This window comes from Octopus sinensis, linkage group LG14, assembly GCF_006345805.1.
Source record: "Octopus sinensis linkage group LG14, ASM634580v1, whole genome shotgun sequence".
Taxonomy (NCBI): domain Eukaryota; kingdom Metazoa; phylum Mollusca; class Cephalopoda; order Octopoda; family Octopodidae; genus Octopus; species Octopus sinensis.
In genome coordinates, this window is record NC_043010.1 from 38,102,171 (window position 1) to 38,123,988 (window position 21,818).

The window sequence follows — 21,818 nt, forward strand, 5'->3', positions numbered from 1 at the left end:
CAACCCCTGCCGGAGCCTCGTAGTGTTTTAGGTGTTTCCGCTCAATAAACACTCACAACGCCTGGTTTGGGAATCGAAACCATGATCCTACGACCGCGAGTTCGCTACCCTAATAACTGGGCAATTGCACCTCCACACACACACACACACACACACACAATCACTTATATATATAGGTATGTAAATATCTATGTACGTATACAAACGTACTTGTAAATATATATACAGACACAAAGTTATACAGTTATACGCTCATACATACTATATACGTGCATCTGTATACCAAAACCGCGCAGCAAAATCGATCCTGAATGTAATAGTTACAATTTGAAATTCCTAAACATATAATCATGCATAGAGATCAGGTAAAACGAATAAGATCCGGTAAAGTACAAACAAGAACACTGACCTGAAGATCACGGTGGTTTCAGTACATTGACCACAGACTCGCTAGTTTCTTTGTGTCAGTCGGTTTATAGGAAAATGTTACTAGATAATGGTACAGCGAAGACAGGGCGATAAAAGGGATTGATTGATTGACTGATTGATTGATAGAGGGGGAGAGGAAGAGAGAAATATAGATAAGGGGAGACATAGGAGTGGCTGTGTGGTAAGTAGCTTACCAACCACATGGTTCCAGGTTCAGTCCCACTGCGTGGCACCTCGGGCAAGTGTCTTCTACTATAGCTTTGGGCCGACCAAAGCCTTGTGAGTGGATTTGGTAGACGGAAATTGAAGAGAAGCCCGTCGTATATATGTATATATATATATGTATGTGTGTGTATATGTTTGTGTGTCTGTGTTTGTTCCCCAACATCGCTTGACAACCGATGCTGGTGTGTTTACGTCCCCGTAAGTTAGCGGTTCGGCAAAAGAGACCGATAGTATAAATACTAGGCTTACAACGAATAAGTCCCGGGGTCGATTTGCTCGACTAAAGGCGGTGCTCTAGCATGGCCGCAGCCAAATGACTGAAACAAGTAAAAGAGTAAAGAATAATAGAGTAAATCTCGCATAGTATATGCCACACGCATAAACAGCATCTACTTATACATGATTCAATTCGTATGTTGCATATATATTCTTTTACTCTTTTACTTGTTTCAGTCATTTGACTGCGGCCATGCTGGAGCACCGCCTTTAGTTGAGCAATTCGACCCCGGGACTTATTCTTTGTAAGCCCAGTACTTATTCTATCGGTCTCTTTTTGCCGAACCGCTAAGTGACGGGGACGTAAACACACCAGCATCGGTTGTTAAGCAATGCTAGGGAGACAAACACATACACACACATACATATAAATATATATATACATATATACGACAGGCTTCTTTCAGTTTCCGTCTACCAAATCCACTCACAAGGCATTGGTCGGCCCGGGGCTATAGCAGAAGACACTTGCCCAAGATGCCACGCAGTGGAACTGAACCCGGAACCATGTGGTTGGTTAGCAAGCTACTTACCACACAGCCACTCCTGCGCCTATATTGTGTAATGTCCATTATATTTGACCGTTTCTACCATGTGTTATCTTCCATCACGTATTATCTCTTATCTTGTATCATTATCTTTCACGTTCTCCACTTCACCACCCGTCCCAACATTCATGCTGATCCTTTCACATCGTAACCATGATCTACTTAAACATAGCTGACACTAGACTTCCGGTTGTCTGACTTTATACCAAATCATTGAATTTATAGAACCCAAGGCACTTCAAAGACACGGCATTGTAGAAGCTTTCAGCATGGATCTTCTTAATTTTGTCAAGTCTTCTCTTAAAATTCATTCAACAAGAAAAGTGAACAATGCATGAAGCGTCTTTATCCAATTTTCCCTGCATTTTCGCCAACGAAAGCAATTACCCCCCAGGAAACAGAAAGTGGTTATTGTTGCTTCAACAGCCTTTGGTTTATTATACTTAACAATTTCTCTTATATGCTCCATTATAAAGAAAATAGGATCTGTTATTGAACGTATTTGTATACCAAGTCCTCTCTGCACTTCTTACTTGTGGAAACTGAATGTGCTTGTGTAACGGTATATGTATTGCTTCCCAACCACATGGTTCCGGGTTCAGTCTCACTGCATGGTATCTTGGCCAAGTGTCTTCTACTAGAGCGACGGGTCGACCAAAGCCTTGGGAGTGGATTTGGTTGACAGAAATTGAAAGAAGCCCCTCGTGTATGTGTGTTTGTCCCCCACTACCATTTGAGAATAGGTCTTGATGTGTTTACGTCGTCGTAAATCAGCAGTTCGTAGGAGAGATCGATAAAAGTACGAAACTTTAAAAAATGTAATGGGGTCGATTCATACGACTGAAAATTCTTCAAGGTGGAGCCACAACATGGCCGTAGTTTAATGATTGAAAGAAGTCAAGGATAAAAGATGACCGTAGACAAGATTCGAAACACGTAACTATCGCTTCTGAAGTCACTGCTCTAACTTTTAGACTACACAATGCCGACTGTTTCCTCTTCAAGCAATAATCGTCTTGTCGATATAAAGTAATACGGTTAAAGTAATACAATTAAAGCAATTCGTGGTACCTAATTAGAGAAGACAAATTAGCTGGAGTTCTGACAAGGCAAGGGATACATATGTGGTTCGTGCTCAGTAACTGCTGCGAATACTCAGTATCTGCTGCGTGTGTTTATAATGTTTAATATCCTTTACATAATTTGCTTACAGTTGACTCATAATCTGACGCTAGATATTATAAATTAATCTTTCACAAAACTTCAAATTTGAATCTCTGGTTAAGTTAAGATGCCTATATGCAATGGAAACTGCAAGTAAGTGGAAGAAGACTTCAGGCACTTTGAAGCCATTTTTACAGAATTAAATCGTGTGATGAAATGTTTAATTTGAAATATGCTATATTTTTCAACGCATTTCAATGATTTTAATAATCTACTCACAAGAGAGGGAGAGAGAGAGAAAGAGAGAGAGATACGCACATACATACTGACAGACAGACAGGCAGAGACACAAAGAGAGGTGGGACAGAGGGAGGGAAGGAGGAGAGACACAGAGGGGGAGGAAGAGAGGCAGTGTGAAAGACGAATTGAAAGATACGGGGGTCAAGATTAGAAGATGGAAAATATCAAATTCGGAATCGATTCAAATTACTGGCGGAAGAAAGGCGTACTAGCATGATTGAACAAGAGCATAAGTTTTTATTTGCAGCAAATGCCACGTCGTAAATTAAAACGAAAGCGTTAACGTAATAGTTATGCCCTTATGAAATATAACTCCATCAACAATAATCACCTTATGGAACAACCGTGAAGATTATTAACGCAGCGATCCCTGCAGAGAAACAGTGCTGGTTAATAATACACAATCTAGGCAAAAGGCTTTCATTCCACGGATCGAACTCTGTCTAATGATAACTGATTTATTTTTAGTTTTTGTATTGCCTTGGAGGCGCAATGGCCCCAGTGGTTAGGGCAGCGGGCTCGCAGTCGGAGGATCGCGGTTTCGATTCCCAGACCGGGCGTTTTGTGTGTTTATTGAGCAGATACACATAAATGCTCCACGAGGCTCCGCGAGGGGGTGGTGGCAACCCCTGTTGTACTCTTTCGCCACAACTTTCTCTCACTCTCTCTTCGTGTTCCTTGAGTAACGCTGTGATGAGCTTCGTTGGCGTGTTCAATTCTTGAACATAAAAATAACAGAAAATAACTCTTAAAGTGCAATACATGACAAGAGCATAATGAAGAATATAGTTTTCAAAGTTATTATTTCCTAAAACCCAAGAGCTAGCCGTTAGCCCCAAATGTTTATAGTCAAGTCACATGTACCATATTTTTTCTGATTGTTTTAGGAACTTGTGAAGTCACAAGCAGACATAGACTTCGAGTCTTTCACTGTTCGAGCCAACGGCACACCTAGGGTGGGAGAATTAGAAGAAGTGGGGAGAGAGGAATAGAGATGGGGAGATAGATAGATAGATAGATAGATAGACAGAGAGGGAGAGAGAGAGAGAGAGAGAGAGAGAGAGAAAGAGAGAGATAGACAAAGGGCTGTGCCAGCACTCTGCTAGTACTCATTTTCAGTTGACTAGAATGATGCAACATGAAATAAAGTGTCATGCTAAAGGACACAACACACCGCTTGGTCCAGAAATCGAGCTCACGACCTTATGACTTTGAGCCGAACGCTCTAACCACTAAGCCACGCGTTTACATTTTCACTACTATAGGGTGGGGCAGAAAGAACGGGCGTTTTTGAAATGGTTATTACTCAGCCCCAGATGGAGGTACATATGTCTGACAGGTATCATTTGGTCCGTGGTGTTTTAGAATTTTTTTGGTTTTCTTTTTGTTTTCTTTTTCGGTAAAGCCATGACGCTGTGGACGATAGGACATCACGTGTTTGCCTACGACAGTCACGTGAAGTAAAGCAAGTCTGTCACAGCAATTCAGCGTATTTTGGCTCCACTTCAACATTCACCGAAATCTGGCTGTTCCCACCCGTAACACAATCTTACGTTGGGTGTATGCACTTCGTACACTAGGTACACTAATGAATAGGAAACCGGTGGGGGCGCCACGAGCGGTACGGACCCCGGAAAATGTGCTACGCGTCAAATAAGCTTTCAGAAATGCATCGACGAAAACGGACACCACATGTTGGATGTTGTTTTTAACACTTGACTTTGACAAATGCTAATTCAATACAAACTCATTGATGTCAATAAAACTTGTTTGCAGCTAAAATTAATGATTTTGTGAAGTTTTCAAAATAGTCCATCCTCTCTGCCTCACCCAGTACTTAAATGAACTTCACATCATTAAAAGATTCAAACGCTTCAGAAATACAATTTCGAAAGAAATTATTTCTTGCTCTGTAAACTTTTCAAAGATCATAGTTAATGAAATAACGATAGAATTCTCACGGGGGCGAACGAGTTATATATATAACTAACTTTTTTCTTCTTCAAATCTTTTATAAATTCGTATTTGATTAATATTATGGCAGAGAAATAATTTAATAAAAGAAAATAATAAATCAGAATTCTTTAACAAGTCCAAAAGCGTTTCACAAATTACATCTTAATTTGGGATTTTACTAGTTTGGAAAGGTTAATAATTGTTTCTACATCGCCAGTAATTGCTTCACTGCACATATTATGTTGTGGAGGCATATGTCCTAGTGGTTAGAGCAGCGGACTCGCGGTCGAGGGTTCGAATCTCAGACCGGGCGATGTTTGTGTGTTTATGAGCGAAACACCTAATCTCCACGCGGTTCCGGCAGAAGGTAAAGGTGAACTTCTGTTGACTCTTTTGCCGTAACTTTCTCTCGCTCTTTCCTCCTGCATCTAGCAGTTCACCTGCGACGGACGCGTCGTCCTGTCCAAGTGGCGAAGCTATACGCCAATGAAACCGGGAAACCGGCCCTTATGAGAAAAGCATGGCTCGAGAACGAACAAACAACAACATACTATGTTATTGGGTTGTCGTAAATATCACTGGTCCATGTTGGAATTCGAGATGTTCCACATAACATTTAACATTTTATACGTCAATGTATCCATAGTCAGATCTTAATTACGATTTATTGTTATGTTGAGCTCGATAGTGGATGTGCCATATACACGTCATTAACAGTAGTTTGATATAACAGGTATTTCAACACCTGTATGAAATGCAGGTATTTCAAATACCTGTATTTTATAGATAAACGGATTTAGACATTCTACCCAACATTCAAGCGTCTCAGTCGATTCGCCGCTTCTACTATTATAACTACCACCAGCACTACTACTGCCACCGCCGCCACCACAACCACAACCACCACCGCCACTAACACCACCGCCACCACCACCACCGCCGCCGCCGCCACCACCGCCGACGCCGCTGACGCCGCCACCACCACCACTACCATACCACCACCACCACCACCACCACTACTACTACTACTACTACTACCACCAGAGCAAGCTCATTACGTTGTTATCTCTACCATGTCATATCGCAGCTACTTCAGTACGACAGCCTTCAGCAGATCTTTCCTCTTCATTTGATGTAGTGCACCGATGTGCAAGGCACTGCACTATTTCAACTGATTGCAGTAAGTTTCCATCACCATCATCATCATCATCAACAACAACAACAACAACAGCTTGACGCTATAATTATCGTTCAGCTATGTAAGACCGATCAGAAGGAAACTGCGATGCATAATAGACAAGATCGTGACAAAGCACCACTTCAAGTGTGCATGTGTGTGTATATGCATGTGTGCATGTGTGTGTATGTGCATGCACAGAGAGATACCTGTATGATATATGCACATAAACATAATAGATTATAAATATACACAGGCATGTATATATACGTGTATATGTGTGTGAGTGTATGTGAATGTATGAATGTATATATATATATATATATATATATATATATATATATATATAACAAAGTGGAGTTGTAGGGTACCGCACGAGTGGAATTATATACGAAAGAAGGCTTGAAAATGCAATTTTAAAAGATGTTTATTTACTTTACCGGTTTCACTCTTTGTAAAAAGATTGTCAAAAGTAACATGTAGAAGTTTGGTTGCGTTAATTATTGATTGTTACAAATTGCTACATTACATATATACAGTCTTTGGTAACAAGGACATGTTAAGGACATAAAAAAGTTTAACAAGTTCCTTAAAATATTGGGCACAAAAGATTACAACAATAATAATCATTCTCAAGAAGGAATTATTAAAAAGTTCAGTGCGATATTTGTATTGGTATTGTATCTGTATATTCAAACACGCACAGAATATTGGTTGACCCAGCGTACTACAATACATATATATACATTCTTTGGTGACAAGAGCATGTTGAGAACATAAAAAAAGTTTAACAAGTTCATTGAAATATTGGGCACAAAAGATTACAACAAATATATTATACATTCTCAAGATAATTTCCAGAAGGAATTATTAAAAAGTTAAGTGGAATATTGGTATACACGCACAGAATATTATGAGTTCAAAAAGGTTTACATTATAATAGTAGGGAAGCTAAAACTGACCTGTCCACCATGTTAACGTAAAATAATATTATCTATTTCAAGGGACACTGTAGGTGTGTTTGGGTGGGGGGAAGGAGGAGTAATGTGGAACTGAAAAGAATTTATCCTTTTTGTCTCGCCTTCAAGCATCAATGATTTGGGCGATTGGCTTTAGAGGTCAGGATGGGGTGAGTGTGTGTGTCTTTGTGTGTGTGTATATACATATGTGGTGTGAATAGATGTGTCTGAGTATTTGTAAAATCTGGTAGGATGGTGTGTGTATATGTGTGTCCGTTTGTCAACCGCGTGTGTGGTTGTCTTGGTGTTGTGTGTGCGTGTGTGTATATATAAATATATATTATGAATATATATATCATGCAAATATATATATACATGTATATATATATAGGTTAATATAGGGCGTAACAAATATCAGAAAATCAAAAAAAAAATGTGTGTAATAGGTGTAAAACAACTTCCTATGAACGAATATGAAAAAAAAAATTCGTGCACGCGAAAGGGGGGTGGGGGAGAGGCCTCGGAAAATTCACATCGGGAAGTTCCGAACGCGTCTGAGGAGCTGACCCGGGCACCAAAACAAAAAAAAATAGTGTAATATGTGTAAAACAACTTGCTCTAAACGAATATGACAAAAAAAATGCGCTCTCGCGAAAGAGGGGTGGGGGAGAGGCCTCGGAATATTTATATCGGGAATTTCCGAAAGCGTCTGAACCGGCACAAAAACAAAAACAAAAACAGCGTAATAGGTGTAAAACAACTTGCTCTAAACGACTATCATGAAAAAAATGCGCGCTCGCGAAAGGGGGGTGGGGGAGAGGCTTCGGAAATTTCACATCTTCAGTCCACGGCCTTTAAACTAAGAAAAAATAGTGTAATTGGTGTAAAACTACTTGTTCTAAACGAGTATCAAGAACACACACTCACACATGAATCATAAACTCCGTATTTCGCAAAAAAAAAAATAAAGAGAAGAAATTCTGGAAAAAGTGAAGAAATGTTGGATCTCATTCCTTGGTTAAAGCTATTTTAAACATTAAATTTATGCTTTTCTTTGAAATAGTTCAGATATATGCAATTCTTCTCACTTATTAAGATGCATTTATCAGAAAAAAAGAGACAGAAAAAATTATTATTTTGTGTCAATCCTTCCCTAATTATCCTTTATTAATTAGTTTTGGCGTGTATTTTTTCCCAAATTTATTTTTTCACCTTTACAACACTGTTTAGTAAAGCAATTAATTATCTTTATAATTTGCATATTTGACTTATTAATCAAAATTCTCTAGATGTAATATATACTAAGTAATGCATCCTTCATTTATGTGTTCCGTTCTGTATTATGCATGCGTGACTGTTTGTATGTAAGTGTGTTTAACTGTGCACATGAATGTGAATATTAAAGAACATATTTATTTACTATGATTGTTATTTTCAGAACAAATAAATCTTTTGGCTGTTATGTTATTGATGTTATTATTATTGCTAGTTAAAGGGTGGTGACTTGGCTGAATATTTTGAGTCTTGTAGTATGTAGTTGTGTTAGTCAATATTCTGAGTTCAAATCCAACTCATTTCTTTATCATCATTATCGATGGACCACTCAAAGAGGTATATATACATTATCATTTTCGTAACATAATTTCTGTAGTATTTCAAGATGTTTCTGACACGTATTTTGATTCACATGGCGGAGATCCAACATTTCTTCACTTTTTCCAGAATTTCTTCTCTTTATTTTTTTTTTTTGCGAAATACGGAGTTTATGATTCATGTGTGAGTGTGTGTTCTTGATACTCGTTTAGAACAAGTAGTTTTACACCAATTACACTATTTTTTCTTAGTTTAAAGGCCGTGGACTGAAGATGTGAAATTTCCGAAGCCTCTCCCCCCCCCCCTTTCGCGAGCGCGCATTTTTTTCATGATTGTCGTTTAGAGCAAGTTGTTTTACACCTATTACGCTGTTTTTGTTTTTGTTTTTGTGCCCGGTTCAGACGCTTTCGGAAATTCCCGATATAAATATTCCGAGGCCTCTCCCCCACCCCTCTTTCTCGAGAGCGCATTTTTTTTTGTCATATTCGTTTAGAGCAAGTTGTTTTACACATATTACACTATTTTTTTTTTTGTTTTGGTGCCCGGGTCAGCCCCTCAGACGCTTTCGGAACTTCCCAATGTGAATTTTCCGAGGCCTCTCCCCCACCCCCCTTTCGCGTGCGCGAATTTTTTTTTCATATTCGTTCATAGGAAGTTGTTTTACACCTATTACACACATTTTTTTTTTGATTTTCTGATATTTGTTACGCCCTATATTAACCTATATATATATATATATACATATATATATATATATATATATAGGTCAGGGGTCACTTCAACATCAACAGCAACAATCAACTGACCTACTTCCATTGACAACAGCACCTGATGAACCAAGTCGAGTTTCACCTTCGCTACAGCAACAAAAACAACAACAACAACAACAACACTCTAATACTACCACTAGTCAAGTTCCAATGCTGCTACAACAAAAACAACTCTCCACTACTGCCACAATAGGAAAATCACTACTACATCCGCGTAAAACTATCTGCCATTACTACTCTCAAGGCAGCTGCAGATTTGACCACATTCTGGCAAGCCAGAACCCACCATCACAAAATCAACAAGCTGCTTCTAACACCACTGCTACTACTGCCAAAATAGAAAAACCACTACTACAGCCAAATAAAACCCCCTGCCGTTACTACTCTAAAGGCAATTGTAGATTTGGCCCCAGCGGCACAAACAAAAATGGACGCTGTGCTTTTCCCCATCCGACCTTATGTCGTAGACTTGCTATGGGCACCTGTCCATACGGTATAACAGGAAAAAATTGCCCCCACCTCCACCTCAAATACTGTCCTAAATACAGAATCTATGGTTCTGATCCTAAATACGGATGCATAAGAGGCAATGGATGCACCTTATTCCATCCTAAACTGTGCCAAACTTCTGTCTCACAAAGGGTGTGCCTGAACCCAGAATGCAACCACCACCATCTGAAGGGCACAAAACGATCACAGAATAGATATAAACAGGAACAGAGGAAATCTAGGACAACAACAAGGACAAAATACAACCACGTTTCCCCTCCTACAATCAAACAACGTAGACAGAACCATGAAAAAACACCAAATAACGCCAACTTGAAATATGTATCCTCTGACCAAGTGGCAAACCAAACAAGTAACTCTTTTTTACTGACATACCTGGAAAATATGAAGGCCGACCTAAGCCAGGAGATCCAGCGAGCCATCACCAACCATCTATGCAAATCACAAGGACCACTCAACTATTACCAACTTCCCTTACCTCGACATTCCTGTTAAATGTACGTGGCATCAACATATCAATTATTGCCCAAAAATGGAAGATCCCATATATAGAGAGTTGGCTTGCCGAAATGGCACATTGCTTCCCTTTCTTTATCCTTACCGAGACTCACCTGAACAACACCCATATGGACGCAGAGGTGAAAATAAAAGATTTCACCATTGTTCGTGCGGATCGCACAGACCGAAATAAGGGAGGGACAGCCATCTTTATCCATGACTCCTTTTCACTTGATGCCAAGGACACATTTTCCAATGGCTACTGTGAATCGGTATCACTATACAACAAAGCCAAGGACATAACCATTGTTGGTCTTTACAGGCCTCCCCAGGCACCTCTAAAGTACTTTGAAGAGTGCCTTAGCAAAGTCAAGTCCTTCCTTCGGAAGTACCACTCCGGAAACATACTAGTGATGGGTGATTTTAACCTCCCTCATGTGAACTGGCCCACAAATACTCCGAAATTAGGCAAGTGCTCTACATCAGATAGGGCAGCAGCAGAACTGCTCTTTAATCTGATGGATGAGTATTTCCTGACTCAGCTAGTGCTTGAACCAACAAGACAGAATAAAACGATCTTGGATCTGGTATTGACCAATCACTATAGCTACGTTCACAGCATTTCAGTCGAAAAAACTCTCCTCTCAGACCACGACATGGTACTCTGCAATCTTAATTCCCGACATATAAAAACCAAACTAGCCAATCCCACTCCATGGCACCCATTTGTCAACATAAACTTCCACAAAGCCGACTGGGGAACAATCAGAAAGGACCTGTCTTCCATCGACTGGTCTTTTACTCTGAATTCCCTTCATATTGAGACCGCGTGGCAGCACTTTGAAAACATTGTCACCTATACATGCTCTAAACACGATCCCAAGAAATCTACTAACACAAACAGAAACCGGCTCCCTAAAAAGAAAAAAACACTCATCAGGCGCATCAAAAGACTCAACAAAAAAATCAACCAATTAAAATATTCCCACACACAACATCCACATTCAACAACAATGAAAAGACTAGAGCTGGAAAAACTTCATCTGCAGACTAACATAAAAACCTCCATTGAAAATCAAAGAGCTGTGGAGGAACAATGGGTAATCAAAAACATCAAACAGAACCCAAAAGTGTTCTATTCTTACGCAAATAAGCATAGAACCACTGTCTCACCCATTGGGCCATTGATTGATGATAACGGCATTCCCCAACACGATGCTAAAGAAATGGCAGAAATACTGCAGAAACAATACTGCTCTGTCTTCAGTGTTCCCACTGATATTGACGTGAGGGAAACGAACGAAGTTGACTCCCAACACAAAATCGCGGACATAACCTTCACTGCCACCGACATCGTAGCAGCAATAAATGAGGTCAAACATTACTCTGCTGTAGGCCCTGATAGATTTCCCGCTAGTCTCCTGAAGGAATGTAGATATCAACTTGCAGTCCCTCTGACCAACCTCTGGAGAAACTCGTTAGACGCAGGTTATATACCGAAACAGTTTCTATCCCAGTCGGTCATCCCGGTTTTCAAACAGGGAAACAGATCCCTCGCAGTCAACTATCGCCCAATCTCACTCACCTCCCACATCATTAAAGTGTTTGAAAGAGTGTTAAGATCAAGTATTGCTGACTTCCTGGAGACCCACAAACTCCTAAATTCAAATCAGCATGGCTTTCGCTGTGGCAGGGACTGTCTAACACAGCTCTTACACCACATTGAAGATGTACTCAAAGCCTTGGGAACAGGTTCGAACTCTGACGTCATATATCTTGACTTCAGTAAAGCGTTCGACAGGGTAGACCATAACATCCTACTCTCAAAATTGGGAAATGTTGGAATCCGTGGAAAAGTTCTACACTGGATTAAGTATTTCCTGGCGAATAGAACACAACATGTTGTAGTTGATGGTTTCCACTCAAACCCAGCAAAAGTCACCAGCGGTGTTCCCCAGGGAACTGTTTTGGGCCCGCTACTCTTCATAATTTACGTAAACGACCTTTCCAGTGTCGTACATCACTGCAAAGTGAAAATATTCGCTGATGACACTAAGCTCCAGCAAATCATCAATGAAGAAGCAGACCGAACTCAACTCCAGTCTGATCTATATGCTGTGAGGCAGACAGAAACAAAATGCAACTGAATGAGGGAAAATTTGAGCTGATGCATTTTGGAAGAAATTCCTCACTAAAACAACCATACTCTCTTCCTTCAGGGGAACCGCTCACAGCCTCTAACAATATCAGAGACCTGGGTGTAATTGTTGATGACGATCTCATTTGGAGTGCACACATCAACAAGAAGGTCGATATAGCTCGTAGGATGAGTTCCTGGATCTTAAGAACTTTCCGGTCCAGAGAACAAGGTGTCATCATATCACTTTTTTCCTCCTTTGTACGGCCACACCTTGAATACTGCTGCCCACTGTGGTCTCCTCACACAAGACAAAACATCTCCAGAATTGAGTCACCCCAGAGGGCTCTCACTAAACAAATTGAAGGCATGGCTGCTCTCAATTATTGGGATCGCCTTATAGCCTTGAAACTTTACTCCCTCCAGCGTCGCCGTGAGCGGTACATCATTTGTACGATGTGGAAAATATACCGCCAACTTTGCCCAAACGACCTAAACATTAGCTTCAAGGTTCATCCAAGACTTGGACCACGGGCTATACGTCCCCTGCCAAATTCAAGATCACAACATACATGTACACTGCAACATAATTTCTTTTCCTCAACAGGCCCTGCCCTATTTAACATTGTCCCGAGGGAGATCAAAGAGGAAAAGGATCCATCAACTTTAAACAGAGTCTGGATAGATTCCTTCAAAGAATACCAGATAAGCCACCCATAATTGGATACAACTCACCCAACAAGAACTCACTACTTGAACAAAACTTGACTTAAACAGGATTCGAATAATCCTATCAGGTGGTGCTATTAAGTTAGACATGGCCTGGACCAATCTCTGGTCGAAACATATCTAAGTTTCATCTAAGTTTTATATATATTATGCATATATACATATACATGTATGTATAATATATATATTATATATATATATATTATATATATATATATATATATATATATATAATATATATATATAATATATATATATGTATGTATGTATGTGTGTGTGTATATATATATATAAATAATATTTATTTATGCAGATATTTATGCGCATATATATATATATATATATATATATATATATATATATATATTATATATATATATATATATATATATATATATATATTATATATACATATATTATATATATATATCACACACACACACACATACACATACAAAGAGTTATTAATAAGGTATCATCAATCCGGGCAAAATATTTCACAAACTCTCTTAAGCCAAATATACCAGGCTAGCAAAAGGTTTTCAGATTAGTAAAAAAACTCCAGGTAATCCTAAAGCATGATCCAAAGTTGAATGCCACCACCATTCAGCTTTCTAATTCCATGGGTGCATTTCCCTCCAGTTAATATGGTATTTTTCACAGAGTGATATTCAGGAAAGGGCATAAATAGTGGGCTTTACATATTTATTTGTGCATCGTCGACTTACAGTTGTTTCAGATATACATTATAGGTGTGTTTATAGTTCAGTTAACTACTTCGACTGATTATGTAAACGGAACAATGAATGCATCTATAATGCATATCAGAAACAATTGTAAGTCTACGATGCACCAAAAATATGTAAAGCCCATTATTTATGTCTTTTCATATATATATATATATAAGTTCAGCAAAATTTGGATTCCGATGAATGTGGTAAAGTCAAAGGCACCAGAATTTTGCATAGTATTATCCATATAAATCAATGGGGTGATTATAATCAAAATAAGCAAGAAGCATATCCGAGGTAGAGTGGTACAATTGTTTCATGCTACTTCATTTTATTAAACACTGTAAGTATTACATCAGTTTTAAAATGTCGAGCAATCTTCAGTCACTTATAGAAATTTTCCAATCAAACGGACAATGCACATTCTTATCTCTATTTATATATATATATATATATATATAAAAAGAACGAAGATGCTACGTTCTTAGAATTGGGAACATTTTAATTTTCCTTTTACATGTCTCGGTTTTGGAAAAACTTTATCAAAATTATGTACTAAAATGGAATATGTAAAAAGAGTAATTTGCGGTCATAGTCAATTGAACTTGTCATGCTACCAGAACCAAAGGATATCATCACGTGTTCTTGCAGGCAAAAGGAAAGTCAACTATGAATGTTAATTTTAATTTTGATTTAATTTTTTTAATAGTTCTTTTCTTTTTGCATATTCCATTTTAGTACATATTTTTGATAAGGTTTTTCAAAATCCGAAACATGTAAAAGGAAAATTAAGTAGCATTTTCGTTCTTGTTTTTCATAAATATCTACTTACTCGTGTGTTACCTCTACAATCTTTTTCAAATATATGCATATATATTTGTGTGTGTGGAGAAAGAGAGACAGCATGAGAGAGATATCTTGTATCGTGCTTAATACTTCACGAAAATGCACTACAGTGTTTGTCCGGAGGCAATATCTATTATGGACTCACTATGTTAAAAAACACAAATGTATAGGCGTAAGAGTGGCTGTGTGGTAATTAGGTTCCTTACCAACCACATGGCTCTGGGTTCAGTTCCACTGTACATGGCACCTTGGGCAAATGTCTTCTACTATAGCCTCGGGTCGACCAAAGCCTTGTGAGTGGATTTGGTAGACGGAAACTGAAAGTAGCCCGTCGTATATATATAATATATATATATATATATATATATATATATATATATAACGGGAAGCTTTATGAAAATAGACGAAAGACGAAGGCAGGTGGAAAACAAACGAACAATTGTATTAGTATGGCGCTCAGGAAATATAAATAAAACAAGTCTTTAACGTTTCGAGCCTACGCTCTTCAACAGAAAGATACACAGAGAGAAAAAAACACAGAAAGAAGGAGAGAAAAAAAATGCGTGCAGTAGCTAACGAATCAACATGGCGATCTGATTTCGGCCAGAGGTCAAAGATCAAACATGAGACGCGAGAGCGAAATAAGGGGAGATAATAGGGTTGATAATAGGGTTGATAATAGGGTTGATAATAGGGTTGAAGGACCAGCTAATAGTGCGTAGGAGGGGTCTGGACGTGTGTATGTATAGGGTTGGTGTATGTATTAGTATGTATAAGTGTGTGTGTGTGTGTGTGTGTGTGTGTGTGTATGAGAGAGTATTAGTGCGTAGGATTGGTGTGGACGTGCGTATGTATGGGGTTGGTGTATGTATTAGTATGTATTAGTATGTATTAGTACGTATTAGTATGTATAAGTGTGTGTGTGTGTGTATGAGAGAGTATAAGTGCGTATGAGGGGTCTGGACGTGTGTATGTATAGGGTTGGTGTATGTATTAGTATGTATTAGTATGTATTAGTACGTATTAGTATGTATTAGTTGGTATATGTATTAGTATGGCACATCATATATGATGTGATGTGTAAAGTCGTGTGGTGTAGTGAGAAGAGGGGGAGGGGGAGAAGAGGGGGGAGAGAAGGGGAGGGGAAGAAGGGGGGAGAGGGGGGAAGAGGAGAGGAGGGGGAGAGAGAGGAGGGGGAGAAGGAAGGGGAGGAGGGGGATGAAGGAGGAAAGAGGGAGAGGGGGAGAGAGGGAGTGAGGGAGCAGAGGGAAGGGGAAGAGGGAAGGAGGGAGGGAGAAAGAGGGAAGAAGGGAAGGGGAGTAGGGGTGAAAGAATGAAGGACTGAAGAAGTAGGGGTCGGGGGGGAAAGGATAGGTGAGGAGGGGGGAGAGGGGCGTTAGATGAGGAGGGATATATATATATATATATATATATACGTATGTGTGTGTATGTATATATATATATATATATATATACGTATGCGTGTGTATGTATTTGTGTGTCTGTGTTTGTCTCCCTAACATCGCTTGACAACCGATGGTGGTGTTTTTACGTCCTCGTAACTTAGCGGTTCGTCAAAAGAGACTGATAGAATATGTACTAGGCTTACAAAGAATAAGTCCTGGGGTCGATTTGCTCGACTAAAGGCGGTGCTCCAGCATGGCCACAGTCAAATGACTGAAACAAGTAAAAGAGTATATCAATAGCAGATGAAAATCATCCAGCGGTGATGGTGAGATTGCTAAATGTGCATTTCTGCCTTCGATGGCTTCGTCAGCAGCATGTATCCACTGACAGCCGCATACTAAGACAAAATCAATGATCAATGATGTAAAAAAAAATAGTGATTGAAAAATCACTGCCGTTGCAATATCCGTTACGCGCAACAGAAGTACTATTAGATTAAAATGGCCATATGTATATCATACTTAATGCAAATACATCACGAAAATTTAAATTAACTATGGTATTCGTCTGGAGATTGTATCGCTTATGGATGCATTGTATTTTTGCAACTATGCTTGTGGTTATGAGCAAAATGCCCTTCCCAAAGAACAACTGTGTGTATGTGTATATATATATATTATTTACATATATACACGTACATATATGTATGTATATATTTATATGTGCAAATATATATGTGTGTGTGTGTGTTTCAGAGAATAAGTCATAAATTTTTGTTTTCCTTCTTCCTTCTCCCTCTCTCTCTCTCTCTCTCTCTTTTTTTTTTTTTTTTTCAATGTATGGTTGCCTGATGTACAGTAGAAATAGTCTATCTAAATTGAAAAACATATATATTTCTGCAATGTTGTTGATAATCTCCTGAACAAGGTTTATAGCAGTGATAAATTTTTCTTTAAAATAATAATAAATAATAATAATAATAATAATAATAAATAATAATAATAATAATATAATAATAATAATAATAATAATAATAATAATAATAATAATAATAATGATAATAATAATAAATAGATAAAACAAACAATATGGCGACGACCGGTACCTTCTTCTCGCCCCCACACCCCACCGCCACCGCAAACCACACTGCCATTGTCATTATGACCACCGTCATCGCCATCATGACCATCAATACTACTACCACCACAACTGCTATATCGAGTATTACACCACAATTACCACAAACCCTACTGCAACTACTACTACTACTACTACTATAACTACCCCACCCCACCCCCACTACTACTATCACCACCGCCACCACCACCACCGCTATTATGTCTTGCACCACTTGCCCAGCAGCACACCACTACCTATTTCTTTATTACCCACAAGGGGCCAAACACAGAGGGGACAAACAAGGACAGACATAGGTATTAAGTCGATTACATCGACCCCAGTGCGTAACTGGTACTTAATTTATCGACCCCGAAAGGATGAAAGGCAAAGTCGACCTCGGCGGAATTTGAACTCACAACGTAACGCAGACGAAATACCTATTTCTTTATTACCCACAAGGGGCTAAACACAGAGGGGACAAACAAGGACAGACATAGGTATTAAGTCGATTACATCGACCCCAGTGCGTAACTGGTACTTAATTTATCGACCCCGAAAGGATGAAAGGCAAAGTCGACCTCGGCGGAATTTGAACTCACAACGTAACGCAGACGAAATACCTATTTCTTTATTACCCACAAGGGGCTAAACACAGAGGGGACAAACAAGGACAGACATAGGTATTAAGTCGATTACATCGACCCCAGTGCGTAACTGGTACTTAATTTATCGACCCCGAAAGGATGAAAGGCAAAGTCGACCTCGGCGGAATTTGAACTCACAACGTAACGCAGACGAAATACCGCTAAGCATTTCGCCCGGCGTGCCACCTCCGTTAACTTTACCGCCATCTTCCTTGTTGCTACTAACACTAACTATATCTAGCACCACTAACACTACCGCTGCCACAATAACACCAGTAAAAACATCGCTACTATTCATGTCACCACCATCACCATCTACCCTCGTTGACACCACCACTGCCACCAACCACAACCCCCGTTGCCACCACCACCACAACTACTACCCCGTTGCCACCACCACTTCTATCCCAGTTGCCACCACCACTCCTACCCCATTTCCACCACCGCTGACACCACTCTTACCCCGTTTCCACCACCATTGCCACCACTCCTACCCCGTTGCCGCCACCATTGCCACCATTCCTACCCCGTTGCCACCAGCGCTGCCACCACTCTTACCCCGTTGCCACCACCATTGCCACCACTCCTACCCCGTTGCCGCCACCATTTCCACCACTCCTACCCCGTTGCCACCAGCGCTGCCACCACTCCTACCCCGTTGCCACCACCACTGCCACCACTCCTACCCCGTTACCATCATCGCTGCCACCACCATTCCTACCCCGTTGCCACCACCGCTGCCACCACTCTTACCCCGTTGCCACCACCACTGCCACCATTCCTACCCCGTTTCCACCACCGCTGCCACCACCACTGCCACCATTCCTACCCCGTTGCCACCACCGTTGCCACCATTCCTATCCCGTTTTGCTACAACCACTGCCACCTCTCCTACCCCGTTGCCACCACCTTTTCCACCACCGCTGTCACAACTCCTACCTCGTTGCCACCACCACTGCTACCACTACTGCCGTTGCCACCACCACTTCCACCACTCTTACCCGGTTGCCACATCACTGCCACCACTCCTACCCCGTTGCCGCCACCGCTGCAACAACTCCTACCCCGTTTCCACTACCACTGTCACCACTCCTACCCCGTTTCCACCACCGCTACCACCACTCTTACCCCGTTTCCACATCACTGCCACCGCTCCTACCCCTTTGCCACCACCGCTGCTACGACTCTTACCCCCCCCCCGTTTCCCCCACCACTGCCACCACTACCACCACCAACAAGAACAACGCCGCTACCAGCACAGCTCCCATCGTCCCCATCACCTCCATCACTCCTATCTAACACCAACAGTACCGCCACCATCACCACCACATTTCGACTAACACCACGACGATATGTCTACCATCACTTACACCGACACCACCACCACATCCACCACCTCCACAATTTCCACCATCTCCACCATCAACACCATCACGACATCTTTTACCATAAAGAACAATTATCAAAACTGAAATTCTGTTTATTCTATTAACGCGCTTACTAACATCCCACAAAGTTGTTGATAGACACAATAAGATCCAGATGGTACTTCAACGTAATTGGAATGATAAAACGGAATGTTGATTCCTGAAGAAAGACAGAACTACCAAATTCATTGTCTTGGATAAGAAATTGCAGTTGCTAAATCTCTTGTCTTATCCAAATCACTTCACTGGTACTTAACATCGGAAATATGCCGCACGCACGCATGCACACACACACACACACACACACACACACACACACGCACACACACGCATACACACATACGCACACAAAACACACACGCAAACGCAAACGCAAACATACACAAACACACACACACATACACACAAGCACATACACACATGCACACTCATAAACACACACACACAGACACACGCGCACATGCACACACAACCACACACATACACACACACGCAAACGCAAACATACACAAACACACACACACATACACACACGCACATACACACATTCACACTCATACACACACACAGACACACACGCACATACACACACAACCACACACACACACACAAACACACATACACACACAAACACACACAACCACACACACACACACACACACACACACACACGTTCTCTAACTTTCTCTCTTTCGTACATGTTGTGCTGAATCAAAAGTTTTGCAGTATTTTGGGAATTTATTTGCTGCATTCGGCAAGCTAAACAAAAAAAAAACCCAAAACAGCCTAGCATTCAAAGTAGAGGTCATCGTGTTGCGCTGTCTAAAGCCACCTTTCTGTCAGTTCTTTGATCCCCCGCTAATACCTATTTCTTTACTACTCACAAGGGGCTAAACAGAGAGAAGGAACAAGGACAGACACACGGATTAAGCCGATTATATCGACCCCAGTGCGTAACTGGTACTTATTTAATTGACCCCGAAAGGATGAAGGGCAAAGTCGACCTCGGCAGAATTTGAGCTCAGAATGTAGCGGCAGACAAAATACCTATTTCTTTATTACCCACAAGGGGCTAAACATAGAGGGGACAAACAAGGACAGACAAAGGTATTAAGTCGATTACATCGACCCCAGTGCGTAACTGGTACTTATTTAATTGACTCCGAAAGAATGAAGGGCAAAGTCGACCTCGGCAGAATTTGAACTCAGAACGTAGCGGCAGACAAAATACCGCTAAGCATTTCACCCGGCGTGCTAACGATTCTACCAGCTCTAATTCTTGTTCATTCGAAATGAAGAACTCCTTCACTGAAGGATGAAACGTCGCGAGGGCAGGAAGAGAGCCATGGATCGTAACAAATAATAACCGGAAGAAACTATGTCCGGAATACATGCTGGGTGTGGCACCGGTTCGATTCTCTCAAGTTCTTGGTGTTTATACTGGGTCGTTCGAAAGGTGTGTGGTTTTCAAGCGTTGTCTTCCTGCAGAAAAGCTTGCTTTCTGCTAACCAATGGCGAGTAGTTTTGTCGCACAACGACGTACATCCGCTCCAACTTGTTCGAAGTAGAGGCTGGCATCGATGGTTCGACCGTCCGGAACGAACTCGTACTGGATTAACACCTCATAATTCCACCAGACGCAGAGCATCACACTGTGGTTGAAAGGTCCATGTTTGAGTACAGGTTCCGGAAGCCGGCTCTTGCTTAACCACTAACTTATACACGTTAAGAAGGCAGCAAAAATATCTCCCTCGGATTAATACTAGTCCCGATCTATGAGTCACTTCCAGCGTTCGCAACGCTTCATCACCCAAGAGGAGATGGAAACTTCGTTGGAGAAGTTCTTCGCCTCGAAGGACAAGAACTGTTATCAGCGTGGGATAAAAAAAAAACTGGCAGAAACGTTGCCTCAGACGGTGCAACATGATGGCTTCTACTTTGAATGCTAGGTTGTTGTTCGTTTTTTTTTCTGTAACTTGACAAATAAAGCAAATAAGTTAATAAAATATTGCAAGCAAAGTTGCAAAGAAAGTATATTGTTAACTGTACTCAAAACGACGTACACTCTACATGCTTACTGAATCCTTATACCAAACAGATCGGAAGCGGTCTACTTCTGTAAGTATGTAGGAAATAAAGGAAAAATTATATATAAAAAAATATAAATAAATCATTATTATTTCAATTTTTTTGCAACGGCCTTTTAGTTTCTGCATGTGTATGCAAGCTTGATTATGTATGCGTACTTGAAAACGTACGTATGCATAAATGTGTTTCTATTTATGTTACGTGTGCATATTCTCAGTTGTGTGTACATAAATCTGGAAGTGAAACTTCCAGATTTACCATTTAAAATACGTACTGAACATCGAT